The 12,920-nt window shown below is 45.0% G+C and overlaps 2 protein-coding genes across 6 annotated transcripts in view; one reads left to right on the forward strand and one right to left on the reverse strand.

Annotated features, from left to right (window-relative positions):
• LOC139746258 (putative neural-cadherin 2) overlaps window positions 1-850 on the reverse strand; it is a 92,930-nt gene extending 92,080 nt beyond the window's left edge. The window contains exon 1 of one of the 2 annotated variants that reach the window (XM_071657287.1): window positions 615-849. The gene's annotated coding sequence lies outside the window, so the exon portion shown is untranslated. Of the gene's footprint in view, window positions 1-614 lie in introns of both variants that reach the window. The other variant, XM_071657289.1, reaches the window with a different exon arrangement.
• The window catches only part of LOC139746260 (uncharacterized), a 224,400-nt gene that overhangs the window by 156,844 nt on the left and 54,636 nt on the right, over window positions 1-12,920 (forward strand). The gene's annotated exons all lie outside the window — the stretch shown is intronic.

The following is a 12,920-nucleotide window of genomic DNA, read 5'->3' on the forward strand; positions in this document are numbered from 1 at the left end:
GAGAGAGAGAGAGAGAGAGAGAGAGCCAGAAGCTCTGGTAAGCAGACACGTGCTCTCCTTCCAGGCACGTTTGATGATGTACACTAAAGAATTTTCCCATTTTTATCCTGGAATTTGGAAAAGGACATTAAATAAATGATTTAATCATGCCAGATAATGAGAGGCATGGTAACGAGAGGCATGATGATGAGAGGTATGATAATGAGAGGTGTGATAATGAGGCATGATAATGAAAGGTATGATAAAGGGATGCATGATAATGAGAGGCATGATAATGGGAGGTATGATAATGAGGCATGATAATGAGAGTTATGATAAAGGGATGCATCATAATGAGAGGCATGATAATAAGAGGCATCATAATGAGAGGCATGATAATAAGAGGCATCATAATGAGAGGCATGATAATAAGAGGCATCATAATGAGAGGCATGATAATAAGAGGCATCATAATGAGAGGCATGATAATAAGAGGCATCATAATGAGAGGCATCATGATAACACCGTTCACAACGAACAGATAAAACTGATGACCCCCCCCCCCCATTGTAGAACTGCCCTCCCCCTGCAGTATGAACAGTTCATAACTTGTTAATAACACACAACTGACTCACCTGGGGCCCACGAGCCGGCTACCTGGGTAATAATGATAACAACGTTTCACAAGTCTTGCCAAGTGTAAGTGCGGGGTATACTTGTGTGGTATGTCGTCAGTGTGGGGTATACTTGTGTGGTATGTCGTCAGTGTGGGGTATACTTGTGTGGTATGTCGTCTGTGTGGGGTATACTTGTGTGGTATGTCGTCTGTGTGGGGTATACTTGTGTGGTATGTCGTCAGTGTGGGGTATACTTGTGTGGTATGTCGTCAGTGTGGGGTATACTTGTGTGGTATGTCGTCAGTGTGGGGTATACTTGTGTGGTATGTCGTCTGTGTGGGGTATACTTGTGTGGTATGTCGTCAGTGTGGGGTATACTTGTGTGGTATGTCGTCAGTGTGGGGTATATTTGTGTGGTATGTCGTCAGTGTGGGGTATACTTGTGTGGTATGTCGTCAGTGTGGGGTATACTTGTGTGTATGTCGTCAGTGTGGGGTATACTTGCGTGGTATGTCGTCAGTGTGGGGTATACTTGCGTGGTATGTCGTCAGTGTGGGGTATACTTGTGTGGTATGTCGTGAGTGTGGGGTATACTTGTGTGGTATGTCGTCAGTGTGGGGTATACTTGTGTGGTATGTCGTCAGTGTGGGGTATACTTGTGTGGTATGTCGTCTGTGTGGGGTATACTTGTGTGGTATGTCGTCAGTGTGGGGTATACTTGTGTGGTATGTCGTCAGTGTGGGGTATACTTGTGTGGTATGTCGTCAGTGTGGGGTATATTTGTGTGGTATGTCGTCAGTGTGGGGTATACTTGTATCGTCAGTATACTCGCATACCCACGTGTGGGTTGTTCACTGGTGCTCTCTCGACGTAGCCTTGCGTCAGATGGTCGGAAATTGAATACAGTTGGTTAAAGAAATAGATACATACAGGAAGTACAGGTGGGTACAGTATGATTTCAGCTCTTGTCTTAGTCCATCTTGGATGTACTCTGTACAGAACAGCACATGACGCAATGTACTAATGTTTTAACATGTACATGAGAAGGAGAGTACGAGATCTTTGACCGTGTCTCGAGCACATGTAGCACAGAGAGGCGGGAGGGTGGGCAAGAAGAAGGCAGGGTTGTTGGTGACGGTAGATGTGACCAGACTGGCTTGTGTAGTGATGATGATAAGGGGGCGCGGGCGGGCTTTAACCCGGTGTGCGCTGGGCCAGAGGTGGAGCGGCGGCAGCGTGCGTCCGTACGCGACGACGGCTGAACCCAGACTGACTAGCTGCATCATCCTGGGAGGCTGCAGCCACCCCGACCCATACATGGTCCCTACCCCCCCCCCCCCCCGCCACCCCTGGTCTTCTGGTTTGCGTCTGTTGTGGACACGATAGATTAGAGTGTGCTCTCTCTCTCTCTCTCTCTCTCTCTCTCTCTCTCTCTCTCTCTCTCTCTCTCTCTCTCTCTCTCTCTCTCTCAAGCAGACACGACAACTGTAAAACCACCATTCCTTCCTTCCACCATCCCTCACCTCCACGACACCTAACCTAACCTCTATCATACCGTGGACCCCACTATATCGCATTCTCTCGCTATCATTCTCTCTCCCTGTCTCTCTCTGAGGGACACTCACTTTCAGTCTGAATATTCCAAATATATATATATATATATATATATATATATATATATATATATATATATATATATATATATATATATATATATATATATTATTGGAAAGGATCACAATTTTGCGCGTGATCAAGTATATTCCTATGAGTCCACTTGTCGTTTTTCATTTTCCCCGTGGACTCAGGAATATATATATATATATATATATATATATATATATATATATATATATATATATATATATATATATATATATATATTATCCCTGGGGATAGGGGAGAAAGAATACTTCCCACGTATTCCCTGCGTGTCGTAGAAGGCGACTAAAAGGGAAGGGAGCGGGGGGCTGGAAATCCTCCCCCCCTTTTTTTTTTTTTTCCCCAAAGAAGGAACCGAGAAGGGGGCCAGATGAGGATATTCCCTCAAAGGCCCAGTCCTCTGTTCTTAACGCTACCTCGCTAACGGGGGAAATGGCGAATAGTATGAAAAAAAAAAAAAAAAAAAAAAATATATATATATATATATATATATATATATATATATATATATATATATATATATATATATATTATCCCTGGGGATAGGGGATTAAGAATACTTCCCACGTATTCCCTGCGTGTCGTAGAAGGCGACTAAAAGGGGAGGGAGCGGGGGGCTGGAAATCCTCCCCCTTTTTTTTTTTTTTTCCCCAAAGAAGTAACCGAGAAGGGGGCCAGATGAGGATATTCCCTCAAAGGCCCAGTCCTCTGTTCTTAACGCTACCTCGCTAACGGGGGAAATGGCGAATAGTATGAAAAAAAAAAAATATATATATATATATATATATATATAGTGTGTGTGTGTGTGTGTGTGTGTTCTAGCGGGCTCCTCCTGCATATAATAACCGTCAGCTGACGGAAAGGAATACAGCTAATCTATTGCTAATGTATCACGATGTATTAGTAGATACGGCCCGAGGCGGGGCAACTGCCACATACGTACACAAGGAGAAATACAAGAATACATACATGTTCAGCTGTATGTTCAGCTGTATGAACAAGCTCTCACACGTGTTCAAAATACACATAGGACGCTGGGCCGATGAACAGATGAACAAAGAGAACATCAGAGATAACAACAGGATGAAAGGCTTTAAGCCCACGTGAAGTTAACAGGGCTGTTACTCTCTTATAACAGAAGGCTACTGTTAACGGAAGCCCTGAGGGAACATGGGGACCAACAGGCCCTTGAGGAGAGAGGGTTGTATGGACATGTTTAATGGCTTTTGCACTTTTTACTTTCCTACGTATGTGGTGAACACCAGCCAGCCAACCAACCAACCAACCAACCAACCAGCCAGCCAGACAGCCAACCAGTCAGCCAGCCAGCCAGCCAGCCAACCAACCAACCAACCAGCCAGCCAGCCAGCCAGCCAGCCAACCAACCAACCAGTCAGCCAACCAACCAGCCAGCCAGCCAGCCAGCCAGACAGCCAACCAGTCAGCCAGCCAGCCAGCCAGCCAACCAACCAACCAGTCAGCCAACCAACCAGTCAGCTAGCCAGGGCTGGCTGACCTGGAGGAGACAACAATAACAACAACAAGATGTACACATAACAAGTCATGTTATCGTTGTTAACACAGTCACGGTAGTAGACCCCCCCCCCCACATGACCATGTACCAAGATAAGAAGTTACAACAATTATCATTAAAGACATTTCTTTTTCTGTGACGTATTTGTGACGTAATCTGGAGATGGACAAAATATACAAAAGTACAAATGAAAAAACGACGAACCCGGCATTTTCTCCCGGGCGTCGTTGTTTTAAATTCATTAGATCAATTTATTTCTTTGCGATCATATTTTTTACTGAGATAATATGTTTCTGCTGAGCGCTACCTCCTCCCCTGGTGTCTGTCTCACAAGGCTTGCCCAGACGCAGGTGTCCCTGTAGGTGACGTAGTAGATCAGGTGTTGCTGTAGGTGACGTAGTAGATCAGGTGTTGCTGTAGGTGACGTAGTAGATCAGGTGTTGCTGTAGGTGACGTAGTAGATCAGGTGTTGCTGTAGGTGACGTAGTAGATCAGGTGTTGCTGTAGGTGACGTAGTAGATCAGGTGTTGCTGTAGGTGACGTAGTAGATGCAGGCCATACATGTGTTCCAGCCCTGGATGGCGTCATATGTGCTGGAAACGTAAGCTTCTCCTGCAGTGGGTGACGTCATGCATTATGTCAGACCGTGGCAGTCAAGGAGGAGGAGGAGGAGGAGGGAGAGTGAGTTCATGAATATGGTCATTGGTGACATGAGCTGATAATGTATGCTTATGAACACAATAATGGCCGTAATGATCATCTCAACACCAGTTCAGGTCCGCCACAACATACCAGCTTTGGTTTCCATTACTGCGAAGCCTTTGAGGCGGCCACCAGCCCGGGGTGGTGTGGTGTGTTCACCCGAGCCGTCATCATCATGCCCGTCTGTCCTCCTGTCTACTGTCATTTGTCTGTCCCTATTGTCTCGGCTTGGCCTGTCAAGGGCCTGGCGCGTGTGTGTAGACGGCCCGCGTCACGCGTTCCTACTGGCTGGACACACGTGTGTGTGTGTGTGACCCGTAACAAGCAAACTACGTCAGGTGAAGTAAACTGTATGGAAATGACGTTGAACTTGTATAACTACCTTGCGTAGATCTCTCTCTCTCTCTCTCTCTCTCTCTCTCTCTCTCTCTCTCTCTCTCTCTCTCTCTCTCTCGCGACCTATCCATCTCATCTTTCATTAGAACATCTTTCACGATATTTTCCCCCTTGCATTCTTCTCCGTCTTGTTCTTTTCATCTTCCTACAATATTCGTTACGTCAGTGTTTTACTAAATCTGTTCCTCTTATCTTAACAGTTAACAGCAGGTAATAACGCCACAGTTTTCGACCCGTTCTTCACCGAAAGAAAACCGAGAGCGTTTTTCCATGTCCTTATTTGTGCCATTCATTGTTTTTTATAGCAAAATGGTGGAGTGTATCAAGGTGGTGTCATGTCACCCTGGCTGTTTGGTGTGTACGTGTGTGTGTGTACGTGTGTGTGTGTGTGTATGTGTGTGTGTAGGGGTCGTCATGTTAGTATGTAAGATACAGCTGAAACACTGTAGTTACGGAGTTAATATCGTCCCTCCAGTTGTTCTCTGGCTCCTTGCCATCAAAAACTTCAGAACGCAAACTTAATAGCGAACAAACTTGTGGAAAACATTTATAACTTTGAGGAACAGAGGCAAGTGTTTGATGAAGGCCCTCCTCCCTCATAGCCCAGGGCGGCGCAAGACCCCGAGCTGCTGGCCGGGCTCCCCACACACTACAGGGTCAGGAGGTAAGAAACTCCAAGCCCCCGAGGCATAAGACGAGGTCGAAAACTCATCACGCGTCAAGGGGAAAAGCTTTCCCAGCAGCGGGACAAAGTTATAACAGGCGGAGGGACTTGTGGGGGGGGGGGGGCTGGGTCTGGGACGATGTGGATAACCACAGACGGAGGAACGGACGTCTCGTGATGACTTGGGATGGTGTCCCAGGAGTGTGGTAACCAAGTGGGGGATGTTGGTTGGGGGAGACGGGTCAGTGGGATAGGGTACGGAAGTCGAAATCCACTGTAAAAGATAACTGCTCAGTAAACGCTGGGTAGATAATGGTAAAATAGAACTCTCTCTCTCTCTCTCTCTCTCTCTCTCTCTCTCTCTCTCTCTCTCTCTCTCTCTCTCTCCACCCAGGGGATCAGGGATTAATTACCAGAGGAGAGCAGGTTCGCTAAGCCGCTGACAGCCGAGTGACCTGATTTCATAGCCAGGTAAATCCATTAGCAGAAGCAATTAGACGATGCTGGGTACAGTGTCCAGCCTGTACAGATTATCTGTAACACATACTCGGCTACGTATCACGGCTACATGTGGGTAAAGCCTCACGTTTTCATACGCGTATCTCTGAAATTCTCAGACCGGTCTGGCAATACGGTGTGTATAATAACAATACGTGATGGGATTCGAACCCTGGCAGTGTATAGCTTCTGGCATGAATTAAGGTGCGTGATTTCTGGCCGAGCCAGGCTGATGGAGAGCCATGATGTTATGGGGATGTGACACACACACACACACACACACACACACACACACACACACACACACACACATGTGCGACAGAAAGAATGAGAGAAAACTAATGTGAATTGCTTACTGTAAATATGTGAGCCTCGTTCATGAGGGCTGTACACACGTGCATGACGGCATACAGACCTTATGCATGACGGAGGAGACATTCACACAGGCAACCTTCCATCGTAGCCTTGGGTCTTCCTCACACAGGCCACCTTCCACCGTAGCCTAGGGTCTTCCTCACACAGGCCACCTTCCACCGTAGCCTAGGGTCTTCCTGACACAGGCCATCTTTCTCCGTAGCCTAGGGTCTTCCTCACACAGGCCACCTTCCTCCGTAGCCTGGTGGCGTGGTTGATATTCCCTGGGTCATACAGGACCACCACACACCTGCCACAGAGGCACAACAAGAGCAGTGATCACCAGCCAGATTCTCCTGGCTGTCAGGCTGCCTTGTGAACCTGAGGTTAGGAAGGAACTCCTCTCAAAGACGCCATGAAAATCTTATGAGTGAAACTTTTTGAGACTTCGACCAACAGGGAGGATATGCGTGCTCTCAAAACCACAGACATTATTGATTTTGAGTGGGTTTGAGATGAGGTCTTGTGAGATGATAGTGGGTTTGTAGCAAGTGTTTACTCTGTTGTCGTGGATGATGTGTTCCTCTTACTGGAAGACGAGACCGAACATCTGACCCGATGAGTTAACTCAGTCCGGACGTTGTGACCTTAGAATAAGATGACGTGGCCTCTGACCTGACTCTTAAGGTCACAGAGGTCAAGGGTCATACCGTCGTGCTCATTCATCAAGGTCCCTGACCTTCGCCCCTCCAGGGTCGTACTGGCGACCATGCACCAGACTTCGAAGTTAGAAGTTAACACCATAAAACGCATGACCCAGGCCACACACAACCTGCCATCCTCAGGGCCATCACCTGGCCAGCTGGGGCCATCACTTGGCCAGCTGGGGCCATCACTTGGCCAGCTGGGGCCATCACTTGGCCAGCTGGGGCCATCACTTGGCCAGCTGGGGCTCATCCGATGTTGCCCCGGATTTACGACTTGCCCGCACACAAAATGGAAACTTGACTTTCTTTTTTTTTTACGATTTGCGGGAAGATACGAGCGCCCGATGGAGGAGTCCAGTTGATGATGAACGTGGAGCAAAGGAGTGGAACTCAATGACGATGTATGTAAACACTTCAATACGAAGGAACTGCTATACTGTTGTTGTTGTTGTTGTTGTTGTTGTGGACGCTGCTGTTGTTGCTGGCCAGCGCTGGAAAATGTAGATCCACACCTCACCACAGCCGGACGTAACCAGATGTGTAAAAAATGTAAGAAGAAACATTCGCATCGCTTAGACAACGAGAGGAAACTGTGACGTCCTGAGTTGTCCCAGTCACCCAGAGTGGAGGCAGAGAGAGAGAGAGAGAGAGAGAGAGAGAGAGAGAGAGAGAGCCAGTCATCTGAGACTCACCCCTGGCGACGTCAAGGACGGGTTAGGATGAAAGAAAATCATGGCGAGGCGGCCGCCAGACACGGGTTGAACTAGAAAAGTTTTCCTCCTTCAAAAAGGTTATAAGGAGAGGCTCCTCCTCCTCCTCCTCCTCCTTCAGGAAGGTTGTCAGGAGAGGCTCCTCCTCCTCCTCCTCCTCCTCCTCCTCCCCCTTCAGGAAGGTTGTCAGGAGAGGCTCCTCCTCCTCCTCCTCCTCTTCCTTCAGGAACGTTGTAAGGAGAGGCTCCTCCTCCTCCTTCAGGAGTGGAGGGAGGGGGAGCCGTACCTCCGTTACAGACAGGAGGAAGAAACGAAAATGAGACTAATTCGAGAGAGAAGGTTTTGCTTCGATGGTGGAGACATTGTAGTGTAGGAGGCTGGTAGCGGCAGACAGCCGTACATCAGGGACGGACACCAAGGCTCCAGATAACCCAGCTGTACCCCAGAAACAACAGCTGGTCGTGACCACGGGCCCCTCACGCAGCCCAGGTGTATTTCGGATGAAAAACAAATTCAGAAGAAAAAAATCAAGAGAGGCGTATCCTCTGTGATTCTTCATGCGTTTTAAACTTCTCGAGATGGAACTCTGACAAGAAGAAATATTCCCAAGAATCGTCGGGAACCATGATAGTGTCCTCCACTGCTAGAAATTCAAGGGGTCAGTCAGGCATCGTCTCCAGTTGACCAACTGCGTCTGAGGCGCAGGAGATATATTTCTGACTAACCTGCCAAGTTACTTCACCGTTGACCCGGGCGCAGGCTATGATACGGGCGAAAATATTAAGCCTGACGCTCACGAGTCAGGCAGGAAACGTCCAAGAGGTTGGGGGGGCTCCAGTGTTGGACTCCCTGCCTCCTCCTCCCCGCTCAGTACAACAACACTGGGGAGAAAAGAGTAAGTGGGAGGTTCACTCGGAAGTACTGTTAGTATTCGTAACACCAGTTCTCATCCCAGTACAGAGTTGACTGGGAAACAATCCATGTGTCCACTTAAGCTGGGGCATTAACTCCTGGTTGTTGACACGAGTAGTCGCTCACTTGGGGTAATCAGGTTTGGCTGGCGAGCAAGTCATTGTTGGTACGTTCGAGAGACTTTAGCGAGCGACCATCTGGAGAGAACCATATTGATAACAATCTGTGAACTATAAGAAGGCTAGAACTACCTCGATAACGCGGGAAACGGCGATCAAGTGTAAATAATGAAATTATATATATGTGTTCAGAAAAATTATGGAAATGGGCAATGTAATATTGGCAAAATATCGTCAAATTTTGAAACTTCAAGTTATTATCATTCGCCATCTATTTTTGCATATAGAATAAGGTATCTTACTGAAAATGATTTAAAATGGGCTAATTTATGTACTCATTATGCACGTAAGAAAATCAGATTCATATTTTGATTAAGAAAATAATGAAAAAAAAGGAGGAACTGTTCTGAAAAATTCATGGCGCCATCTTGACTTGGGAGCAAACGTGGAGATTATCTTTTTTTCTCTCGTTTTTTTCATGGCCTGGATAACAGGACAACAACAACAAAAAATATGAGACTGCTTCATCCATTGTGGAAGCACTTGGCAAGATTGGCCTGGTGGACGGTGTAGCCGGAGACACACCAAATGTTCCACCGACGCTGGTGTTGCCACAGTGGACTGCCCTTGTGTGGGACGCGGCCGCCCAACACCTCCTCATCACAAGTCGATCTGACGCCAAGCGGTCGTCTCGTGTTCACCCGGGGTTCAGTAAAGTTTTTTTTTTATGTAGTCAAAGTAATGCGTGTAATTGTTTCCGTTTTTAGTTTATGTGTCAATAGGTATGTCAATCCATATATATATTCTTTTTCTTTCAAACTATTCGCCATTTCCCGCATTAGCGAGGTAGCGTTAAGAACAGAGGACTGGGCCTTTCAGGTAATATCCTCATCTGGCCCTCTTCTCTGTTCCTTCTTTTGGAAAAAAAAAAATATATATATATATATATATATATATATATATATATATATATATATATATATATATATATATATATATATATATATATATATATACGTACCTTTTCAGATTATGTAAAGCATCATCAAGAACAGTTGACTGGTCCTTCGAGGAAAAATCCTCACTTTTCTTGTTTCTACTTTTAGAAAGTGAGAATACAGGAGGGGAGTACTTCCAGCCACTTGCTCTCGCCCCTTTTCGTCGTCTTCTACGACCTACAGAGAATACATGGATATTATTATTTCTTTCTGTACTTAGGCTTTAGGGTATGAGAGCCTAAACATTCAGAACAAGAAGCGGATAGAACAAATTGTCCACTGTGGTATAGGGGGGCGACGTGCTATCATTGGACCGAACCAGATCATATGAAGTAGTTAAGGTAAACACTGGGGGTGTCTGTAAGAGGCTTGGCTCTGGATGGTGGGCGTTGGTTGCCGTACATTAATGTATGACAGCCAATTCTTGCTTGTTCCTGCAGTAGCTCGCTAAAGTGGAAGAGGAAGTTATATATATATATATATATATATATATATATATATATATATATATGTATATATATATATATATATATATATATATATATATATATATATATATATATATATATATATATATATATATCAAGACAGCCGTCAGCGGCCGAGGCAGAGCGGCAGAAGGAGCAGTTCCTGATGATGCATTGTGTCCGCACACAGTTGCTTGAACAGTGGCTGCCTCCTGCACCAGCCATGTGTTGCTCCTGCATGATCCACACACACACACACACACACACACACACACACACACACACACACACACACACACACACACATATATATATATATATATATATATATATATATATATATATATATATATATATATAGTTTCTAATACCTTGTCCAAACTGTTTATATCAGTTCATCATTGTTAAACGAGTGACAGAATGCATGTTAATCATATTAAAGCCTGATCATATATGATTATGAAGTGATATGTATAGACTGGTCTGTGATATATTGTCAGTCCAAACGGTGTGTAAATGTCTGTTGATTGTTTGAATTTGTTGGTCACCATGGAGTGAGAAAAAAGAAATACGAACTTGGCTTAAATAATGTGGAAATATTAGGAAATAGCGTAGCAACACTAGGGAGTTTGGTGACCGAAAATTTTTAAAAAGAATCTGTTGAATATGTTGGAATTACGTTCACTAATAAGTTCTTTTACAATGTCTGGTACAGATTAATGATGGAAACTGTGGTGGTATAGAATCAGGAACACGAGGCAAGACAATGTCAACCCACCCGTACATTATCACCCATGAATACATGTTACATAGATACATATGGTATCAGATCTTTCGATGGTCCTTGTCCACAATGAAGACTTTGTACCTTATGTATTTCTGTAATAGATGTTATGAGTGTCTCTGTACGGTAGTGGGTTGAGACTATCTTGCCTTGCGTTCGACTGGTTGGTGTCACATATTTCCTTTAATTTTAAATATTTTACTAAATTTATTGGTAAGTAGAACACTTGAGATTTTTCCATTTTCTTTAAACCCCCCGACCCACCTCACGAAAATACCTTTGTTCTGATGTAATGTTACCACGACTGAAATGCATACGTCATCTGGTTAATTAGCATATAATGTGGTGCCTTCATTACCACGAATCTACGAAAATTTATTCGTGTGACTGTTTGGTTTCGCTAATTCGTGCTGTACTCTATGAACATTACGTATTCTACGTTTATTAGGTTATTAGGTACAGTAGGGGTGAGGGTCAAGTCAATTGGGAGGTGAGTTTGAATGGAGAAAAACTGGAGGAAGTGAAGTGTTTTAGATATCTGGGAGTGGATCTGTCAGCGGATGGAACCATGGAAGCGGAAGTGGATCATAGGGTGGGGGAGGGGGCGAAAATTTTGGGAGCCTTGAAAAATGTGTGGAAGTCGAGAACATTATCTCGGAAAGCAAAAATGGGTATGTTTGAGGGAATAGTGGTTCCAACAATGCTGTATGGTTGCGAGGCGTGGGCTATGGATAGAGATGTGCGCAGGAGGATGGATGTGCTGGAAATGAGATGTTTGAGGACAATGTGTGGTGTGAGGTGGTTTGATCGAGTAAGTAACGTAAGGGTAAGAGAGATGTGTGGAAATAAAAAGAGCGTGGTCGAGAGAGCAGAAGAGGGTGTTTTGAAATGGTTTGGGCACATGGAGAGAATGAGTGAGGAGAGATTGACCAAGAGGATATATGTGTCGGAGGTGGAGGGAACGAGGAGAAGAGGGAGACCAAATTGGAGGTGGAAAGATGGAGTGAAAAAGATTTTGTGTGATCGGGGCCTGAACATGCAGGAGGGTGAAAGGAGGGCAAGAAATAGAGTGAATTGGAGTCATGTGGTATACAGGGGTTGACGTGCTGTCAGTGGATTGAAGCAAGGCATGTGAAGCGTCTGGGGTAAACCATGGAAAGCTGTGTAGGTATGTATATTTGCGTGTGTGGACGTGTGTATGTACATGTGTATGGGGGGGGGGGGTTGGGCCATTTCTTTCGTCTGTTTCCTTGCGCTACCTCGCAAACGCGGGAGACAGCGACAAAGTATAAAAAAAAAAAAAAAAAAAAAAAAAAAAAAAAAAAATATATATATATATATATATATATATATATATATATATATATATATATATATATATATATATCCGTAGGAAAACATTATATGTATAAGATCATACCAAGGTTTATATAGGGACATGTATATGTAACAGTAAAGGGAGCTGTGCTTTCGGTGCATTACACATGACAGCGAGAGACTGAGTGTGAAATGTGGCCTTTGTTGTCTTTTCCTAGTGCTACCTCGCGCACATGAGGGGGGAAGGGGTTGTTATTTCATGTGTGGCGGGGTAACGGTGGGAATGGATGAAGGTAGCATGTATGAATATATACATGTGTATATATGTATATGTCTGTATGTATATGTGTGTATACGGTGAAATGTATAGGTATGTATATGTGCGTGTGTGGACGTGTATGTATATACATGTGTATGTGGGTGGGTTGGGCCATTCTTTCGTCTGTTTCCTTGCGCTACCTCGCTAACGCGGGAGACAGCGACAAAGTATAATGAATAAT

Source organism: Panulirus ornatus, chromosome 64 (genome assembly GCF_036320965.1).
Source record: "Panulirus ornatus isolate Po-2019 chromosome 64, ASM3632096v1, whole genome shotgun sequence".
Taxonomy (NCBI): Eukaryota; Metazoa; Arthropoda; class Malacostraca; order Decapoda; family Palinuridae; genus Panulirus; species Panulirus ornatus.